An 8,736-nucleotide genomic window follows, 5' to 3' on the forward strand; every position below is an offset into this window, starting at 1 on the left:
AAAAATAATTTAAAATTTTTGTTACAGCTATTGCATCTCAACACAGCGCTCTCAATATCATAATTGCATTGGTTTCATGCTTTATACTATTGTTTGTTTACAAAAACGTTTTGCAAGTTAAAGGATAACTGGTTCATCTGCAATGCATATTTAACTGGTTCATCTTAAGTACCAAAATACGTGCACACTAAGATATGGAAATCATTCAAGCCTCCAGCTGTTTCCAAGCCATTCATAAACGAACATACAATGATATAAGCATATAGCCTGATAAGAGATGTGTAATGCGTGTAAAGGTCCAGAGCCAGGTCGTAATGGAAGGACTTGTCATGGGGCTGGATTCCTGTTCATAAGAAGGCCGCATTAGACATGCAACGCGTGGAAAGCATCCGTATGATCTGCAAGCAGGAGAATGCAGTTTTTTAAGTTTTTGTTGACAAGCAGTTACAATTATTGAAAATGCATTTCTTCAAAGTATTTCTCAATAACTATTATACAAACACAACAATTATTATAGCTAATGTGTTAAAAGGTCACACAAAAATAATGCATTCAAACACATGATAAGTAAAACATTAAGACGTCATGAAAGTACAGGTATTTGAGCGATAAATAAAACGCCCTACATTCTGAAAACGCTGATTGTTCAGGGGAGTGTCACAAAAGTGAAAGCAGAACAAATTGATTTCTCAAGTTAATTTCTTGAAAATGAAGACAGCTGCATATGGATTAATAGCTAATTTCTTTGATGACAGGAAAAAGTTTTTTCTTCAAAGTATGTCTCAAACAATTCGATTAATGTTTCAAACGTGACTCAATTTTCATGTGATAAAAATGGCCTACCTCTTAGATTGACTTCCGCACCCAATTTATCGCGGATAAATCTTATAAACACTTTTCGAGGCAAAGTTTTTTTTACAAAATTAGAAATTCATAAATTTATGTGTTAGCAAAGTTGAAATTTATTTCATGCCGACAAATCTCGATGTTTAGTTGGTATATTTTTTATTAGCAACTAAACTTTCAAATGTATTACAAGGTATTCATATACTGAATCTAGCAATAAAGTTTTAATTAGAAATAAAATTGATTTGAAAAAAAAGACATGTTTTACATGCAAAATGAGTGAATTTAATCAAATATGAAAAATTGTTGCCAAACAATTAATAAATATACGTCAAGAATCAACGCTGATTTACGACAAAAATTTTAATTTATTTGTATGAATTCATTTTAGTCAGAAAAATATTTCAATTAATAATATACATACATTGAAACCTCCAAAAAGAGCTACTTAATTAAAACTTAAATCAAATACAATTTTGATGTACATGACAAAATAGCAATTCTTGCAGCAGCCAGTGGACATGGAAATATTCACATCAAACAGACAAGTTAGGTATGGGATGAGTAAGTGTATAGTGATGTATTCAGTCAGTCGTTAAACAGAAAACCATAAATGTGAAATATATTTTGTTAAATCGATATTGCCCTAAGCTTTTCAAATGATGGCTAGGCAGTAAACATATTATTTACATGAATCATTTTTATTTTTACGGTTGATAACAAAGTTAAAACACACATTTAACTAATGTATATTTTTCAAACCAAACATTACCGAATGCTCGTAGTGAGATCAAATCTACAATATGCAAGCTATTTTGTATAAAGTTGTTTATTGCTAAATACAACATGCTTGATGACTGAATAATACAAGAAAATCCTTGAATACATATCAACAGCCAAATACATTTTGTTTATGGAAAGGTGCAAATCCCTTGATAAATGAATGCATTAGCATTAAACAATAAATAAACGTATGACAATTGTTTGTATGCATTTGCCGTTTTCCTTTACAACCATGCAATATTATGTTAAAATCTTGCACCGACAAATAATATCCTACAACAAAACTGTTATTGAACAAAGTGTATGGTTATGATTCTAATGCAAGACAATTCTTTTTATTATAATCAGTATAGCCAAAAAGTTTAATGTTGAAATCTTGTTTCGGTTCTGAGTTATAGCCCGTACAAGTTACATCATACACAAAAACAAAGGGCGATAACTATATTTAAGAAAATATAGTGGTATGGTTTTTTTGCTTGGCACTTCTCCGCAATGATATCTATGTACCTTTGTAGTTTCATGTTATTATTTTATATATTTTCTGATGCATAGCATTTGAAAGTTTGTGACGGACCGACGGACGGACGGACGGACAGACGCCGATTATAAATCCATTCTCCTTTTGCGGGGGATAATACTGTAGCCTATGAGACATCTAAATACATTGCCAAAATAAATATTATTTGGAAAATTATGCCTCAGACACATCTCCTTTTCAAAATAATTTTCAGAAATTAAGTAGATAATTAGAATGTTTTTAGCCATTGGCTATTAATACTACCGGTCACGCTAACATGGAGTCTTATATAAAAATAATTGACATTCTAGCAAGGGTCTATTAATAGGTTCACAAAATATGTTTAAATAGATGATTTTTAAGATAAGATAAAGACAAGAGCTGTGCTTGTAAATTACATATTTCCTTACTGCAATTTCATATTTTCTTACTGCACTTAGGTAAAAACCCGGAAACTGTTATTTAATAAAATTTCCAAGGCTCTTTACTTTGTAAAATATCAATTGACCTAAATAAAATTAAGTCTTTATCCGAAAAACAAGCAGATAGACTTACACATCAAAGTAAGTACCTGGGTGCGTTTTGATAAAAAAAAGAATCCAGAAAAGTATAATTAAAAAACAAACAAATTGTTTAGTCCGTGGCCCGTAACTTCATCAAAAATCAAAAGACCGGTGAGTAATTCAAACATGATCTGTAAGTCATGTACTCACATACCGAAAATCATGACATTATCTGAAAGCGTTTTGAAACAATATTGAAAACACAGACTGCCATATGGACGGACGGTATGCGAATCATATTTGCCATCATACCTGGGGAATAGACATGTAAAAGGTTATGTGGGATAGAACAATCAATAAAAAGGTAACTTTGTTAACCCATTTATGCCTAGTGGGCTCTCCCATCCTTCTAAATTGAATCAATTTATTTCCAAAATTAGGGATGTCTAGTATATTTATTTCTATATTTAGAATTTTTCTTACAGAAATTCCTTTAAGAAAACAGCGCAGACTCTGATGAGACGCCGCATCATGCGGCGTCTTATCTGAGTCTACGCTGTTTGCAAAGGCCGTTTTTCTAGACGCTAGGCATAAATGGGTTAACATCGGTATCCTCTGGATCAACACACTGATGCAATACACATACACAACGTATGGTTAAGTGATATAGGTGTGTTAATAGTATTCAACGACATCATTGATACTAGTATCATAGCTTGGTAGGAAGCATTATTGAATATATACCAAAAGTCATTTGGATCAACATGGTACTTTCGAAAGGCCACACGCTATATCCCACCTGGAATATGTAGATACTGGAAGCATAAAAGCTTGAAAACGTTTCTTAAGTTTATAGAATTAACTGTAAACGTAAGTCACTGGCTATTCTGTGTAAAGTTTTTTATACACTCATTTGTTTTTAACAAGTAAATATTTCTCTGAATTATCCTTGAGTAAGCTGCGGAATTGAAGTTTCATACACAATCAGATCTGAATGCATGCCTTTTAAAGTACCTACAACAATTTATTAATTGATGATTTAATTCAAGAGCTATGTCAATACCACGGCCTAAGTGTTGCTTCAATATCTGGGAAATAGTAATGGTTAAACTGTATGTGTTTCTTTTATGGTTTTTATGCAAGAATGTTATACACCTGTGTCATTTAACTTCGCAATACCACAAATATATGTATTGACAGCAGCTTAATATTTTACTTAATTAATGATTACAATATTTTGTGAATTCTTGTATAAAATTATCTCATACATGGTCTGTACGGTCCGCAAATATGGTCCGTATGGTCTGTTTGGTCTAAAGACCATTATCCGAATACCAAATCATCCAGTGCAGCAAACACTTCGAGTTCAGACAGACAGAGATGGATCTACTCGCTGAGCTTGGTTTGACACAGATTGCCAATCATAAAATGCAGCAACACAATTTCAGTCTGCATGACATGTTCGGAATCAATGCTTTTACTTTTGGATTGACATTTTGTCAAATTCAATTGACTGAGAAATCCTTTAGACTTTTTCTTGAAGCAAATGTCAATGGAACGAATCCATGTGACTGATGACCACGTTGTTTTATTTATTTGTTTGCGTAACTAATTTTCTGATATGTCACCTTTCAGTAAAAACAACAATTGGTTTCAAAACAAGAAAAAAAAACGACATCGAAAATACGCCGGAAACGGAAATGACTCTTTAGATTGTATCCGCAGTGTATCAAACTCGAATTAATTGAACAACAGGTTACTACCAACTAATTTATTTGATTTGTTCACTCACGAGAGTTCGATTTTGAATGAAGCAACCGCAATTTCCCTTCGTGTTGGGATTTTTTTTAAGCGATCGGGAAATTTTGTTTTTTTGAACGATTTGGAAAGTACCATTTACCCGTACTTTATAAAGAAGGAATAAATGCTGCCAAATATCGTAAAGATACGCAGTCTTTCTTAGTTTCACCAAGATGAATAATAAACGAGGCCACTTATGAAATTGGCGAGCTTGTTTAGACGCACGTAACTCAGATTCAAACTCAGCTTAGAACATGTTATCCAAGTTTATCAATATTGCGTCGTAAATGATTGCCTCAAAAGTGGTAACAAGGTTTTACATAGATTTTACATAGTGACATAGTTTTTGGACAAACGTGCCCAAGATTCAAACTCGGCCTAGATGTTGTTTTGTTTTACCAAGTACAATCCAAATTGGCTGAAAATGTGGCGTCGTGAGTTCAAGACACACAACGCACAAGAACAGACATAGGTTCATAGCAATAGCTCAGCTTGAGCACTTCATGTTCAGCACCGCAACGACTACAGATATATACATAAAAGGGACCATTTCACGTTTTGGTAAAGTGACACAATTTAAAAAGGGGTTTCAGATTCGCAAATTTTCGTTTTAGTAATGATATTTTTGAGGAAACAGTAATACTGAACATTTACCATGCTCTAAAAAATCCATAGTATGCATTTTTTGACGATTTAAAAACCTGAAAATTACAAAGCATTGCAACGCGAAAGAGTTCTGTTGTTGTCGTTATATTTTGTGAAACTACACGGATTGCTTAAATTCAGTATAAAATACGCTCTTCATTGTTTTAGCACGGATGACCGAGTGGTCTCAGCGGTAAACTTTTACTCCAGGACTCCAGTGGTCAGTGGTTCGAGCCCAGTTGAGGGTTACTTTTCTTCTTTTTTAAAATTTAATTATTTTTGTGTAATGGAGATTTTTAGATCCATGTTAACATGTATCAATATAAAGCTATTAATGACAAACTTCAATACATGCCAAAATCTGTGAAAAGGTCTCTTTCAAATGAGCCACGTTAAGAGAAAACTGAGCTTATTTCATGCTCGATAATTGTCGTCCAAGACCTATGCAGTTCGCGCAGACAAATCAGGGCAAACACTTCTCCGCATAAACTGGTTTTCGTTACGAAGATACCTTCCTTAAACGAATAATTCCACAAAAGCGGTAAGTATCGTTCCTGATTAGACTGTGCGGACTGCACAGGCTTATCTGGGACGACACTTTGCGCTCATGGATAAAGTAGAGTTTTATTAGACCGAGGCTCAAATGATGAGGATGATCAGTTATATTTCAAATTAGTATACGTTTTATATATATTTAAGATCTAATGGCTTAGGGCTGGCTGGTTTGATTGTTCAATTATTATTTTAAGGCATCTGCCTAGTCATAATATTAAACATTTCTTTAAAAAAACACACGCTATGCTACGACTGTTTTTTCTTTAAAATGCATGTTCAATGTAACGAAGATGAAGTTCGTTAGTTTCATAATATTCATTGTAAACTCATCATAAAATATCTTTATTTTTTTTCAAGTGTATTCACTCTTAAACAATGTTCTTTTTGAACGAATATTATCATGTTGTTTCGTTTGTTTTTTTCTATATTAACTAACCAGGGTTGTGACTTTATTTTCGAGGGCAAACCGAACTAGATATACACAACTCTAAAGTTGGGTTTACATTCCCCTTTCACCTCTTTTTATGCTGTACTCACAAAAAACAACCTGTCATATTGATGCATTTGTTTTATTGAAGGCTTTTCAAAGTTACAGAAAAACCATTCTCTGAAACGCCCATTTAACGGGACATGGTCTGGTCGAGCCATGCCCTGTACGTGGACACTCTGGTGTACACGCTTGGGAACGTGGTGTTACACATTCTTTCGCCCCAGGAGGTCACACCGGCCAGCACGGGAATCGTGCCACGGGAACACACCATCGGGCCACCGCTGTCACCCTGAAATCAATAGAAGAAAGAATTAGTATATTCTGTCTAAACCAGACTACAATATCCGTATGATGAAAAACTAGTACTGATTTAAACATAAGTAATTATTTGTTGGTTGTTGGTTGCCCAAACCTACATTGCAGGCACCGGTGTTCTTGTTGTCGATACAGATGTTCGCACTGCTGTCGTAATATGGGCCCCATTCGACACGGCACTCGGTATCGGTCAGGATGACACCGTTGGTCTCCTGTAGTTGGTCAGGTATAGTGCCTGCAATTAAAACGTCGGTATATTGATCATTGGTATACAATCCGTTTGAACTACTCGGAAATACTGATACAACATTATTACCTTCTTCTGTAAGTCCCCATCCACTGATCGTACAATTTTGGCCATCAAAGTTCTCGCCAGTATTTGCAAGGACAACGGCCTTTCCCGACAGGTCAGCGTCAGTTTTGAGCTCAAGAAGGGCAATATCGTTTGGAAAGTCGTTTCTCCTATACTGCGGGTGCTATATAAATAAATAAATAACTAAAGATATATACCATGTATATATATATATATATATATATATATATATATATATATATATATATATATATATATATATATATATATATATATATATATATATATATATATATATATATATATATATATATATATATATATGAGACTTTCTTCAAAAGAAAAATACCATAAAAGACGGCTACTTTACGCACATACATTAAGCTCCGTTCTCCAAGAGCAGTCATCAAATATAATAATAGTTTATGGAATATTATGTAATCGTTGTTAAATCAACTACACAGTTGTTTAAAAATAACACAATGAAACTAACACTTTACAGATGATATTTTTATGATTTGCTCATTAAAGATTAAATAAATCACAGTTTAACATAAAAATAAACACAGTTAAGAATGTTTGTTATATTGTTCAGCATGAAATTATGTTATTAAATACTTTGTTCCTTTCTTGTGTTCCTTATCAAAATAAGTCTACTTCCCGTGTAAATCCTGTTGACATCATATGGTTTCCTTCCTTGATCGGAGAACAAGGATCCGTTGTTCAGGACCACTATGAGTGCATTTTTTTCTGAAATAGTTTTCTGGATACTATAACACATGTTATGTTTGCACACATTTTAGGCTTTGCTGATAAATTAATCGATACTGTGACAGCAAGGTACATTCACTATACTCAAATTACTTCATAGATATTCATTTTTTTAAAGTAACAGATATTCGTTTATCATCGTTTACACTTGATCGCTTTTAGTATGCGACAACCTTGCCAAACAAACCTGAAGCCTTGCACACAGTGTGCGGCGGTCACAACCCACTTGCTCCCGACGATGGACCCTCCGCATATATGGTACGATTGACCATTTACAATGCGTTGGAGTGAAATCTGGTGCGGGTGTTTCCCAGTGGTCGTCGGACTGCCGTTGATGATATTCTTAGTCGGATCGGTGGAAAATGTATTTCCTACATTCACAAGAAAGACGAACGCAAGCAGATACTCGATCATGATCGTGGTTGTAGACTGGCGAAAGCCGAATTTAATGAAAGAGAAAGGAAACTATTTGCTTTCAATAAAATGAAAACACCGATTATGAAGGTCAATGTTGATTTTGTTATGAACAACGAATTTTTTTTATTTGGTTTTTATGATTTGTTGGCATAACTTCACAAACAACATTTAATTCATATCTGAATTCTTGTAGATTTAAAAGGTAAGAGATTAGTATCATAAACATGTATCATAAAATATGAATGACCTTGTAATATTTATCTGCATGTTTACTTGAATTGTATATGTTACTGTTATCCCCTAAACCTAGGAAATTCACGAAATTCCTAAACGATTCAAGAGTTTCGTAATTGGCTTTTTACTTAGGGACTACGCGAAGCGCCTGATTTCTTCAGGGATTTTACAAAATGACAAAAAATGCTTACATAATTTAATAAAATGCCCGACACGACGTCAGCTTTCTTCAAAAAGATTAACTGCTTATTAAAATGTATGAGACTAAAAATAATGTATTTATAAAATGGTACATCTTTGAAAACCTGCTACAATATGAACTATTACAAGATATTTCACACTGTTTAATACTTCACGAATTGAGACAATAAACGTTTTTTGTTTTGTTTTAAAACGTTAATATAACATTTAAAATCCAATGATAACACTAATGTAATATTAACATAAAAAGTTTAACATTTTTAAGAACTAAGAACTCCATTGATTCATGAAATGTTCCATGAAAATTGACCGCGTCAATATTAACGGAGGTCATTAATTCGCACAG

This window comes from Dreissena polymorpha, chromosome 7 (assembly GCF_020536995.1).
Source record: "Dreissena polymorpha isolate Duluth1 chromosome 7, UMN_Dpol_1.0, whole genome shotgun sequence".
In the NCBI taxonomy this organism is placed as follows: domain Eukaryota; kingdom Metazoa; phylum Mollusca; class Bivalvia; order Myida; family Dreissenidae; genus Dreissena; species Dreissena polymorpha.